This window comes from Rhinopithecus bieti, unplaced genomic scaffold (genome assembly GCF_001698545.2).
Source record: "Rhinopithecus bieti isolate Rb0 unplaced genomic scaffold, ASM169854v2 scaffold_3067, whole genome shotgun sequence".
NCBI lineage: Eukaryota > Metazoa > Chordata > Mammalia > Primates > Cercopithecidae > Rhinopithecus > Rhinopithecus bieti.
In genome coordinates, this window is record NW_016804208.1 from 710,843 (window position 1) to 711,803 (window position 961).

The following is a 961-nucleotide window of genomic DNA, read 5'->3' on the forward strand; positions in this document are numbered from 1 at the left end:
CAGGCATCCCTGGCCCAGACACAGCCAGCCCTAGCCCAGTTCCCTAGGATGAGAGTTCTGTATGGGGCACAGGGTTGGCGCTGTTGAGACCAGGCCTCCGTAGGCACATCCAGGAGCAGAGCTGCCCTTTGGACAAATTACTTTCGGCAAAGTTCAGAAGGAACCCACTGCCCACAAGAATTGGGCTAAAGCACCTCTGAAGTTTCTTCCAGCATAAATTTTATCTTAACAACAACCAAACAAAGTGGGGAGACTGGACCATAGGAGGTGCAGATGCCCAGACATGATCCCCTCCCTGCTTAGCAGCTGGTCTGGAGATACCTGCTTTTATGCACTCCAACTCCTGAAAACCAACTAAAGATTTGTTCCTAGAACACATAGCTGATTCATTTCCTACCCTATTCAGAACGGGAGATTTTCCTCCAAGTCTCCTTGGTCAAAGCTTGGCCTTTGGGGGATGGGAGGCAGGTAGTCTAGTGGGTAGGAAGGTTGCCACTTTCTTTTTGCCCCGCAGTCTCCTTCCTATTTAAAGCAGCACCGCCTGTCGTAACAGCTTCGTGCCAATATTTGCAGGCAGAAAGATTTTCTGACGTTGTAAGGGGGGTGTTGGAAGCAGATGGGAGGCCCTTTCCCAAGGCCATAGGCAGACCAGAAATTGGTTACACCCGCACCCGGGGAGGAATCCCTAGCCCCCACTCTCATGGTCAGGGCCCAGAAGGTATCTGCATTTACATTTTAAAAAGAAAGAGGAATTTTTTTGTATCTCTGAATCATCAGGCAGCGCCTGATATTCTCCATCTCCCCCTAAAGCCCGTGTTGTCCCTTTCTAAATAGGAGGTCGTGTTTTCAATTCTTGAGAGATCTGGAATAACGGTATCAGAGCATGCCAACACCTGGAAGACCCCCCACCCAGGTCTTTCGCCCTAAGGAGGTTTAGGAGTTGGGAGCAGCGGGGGGGGGG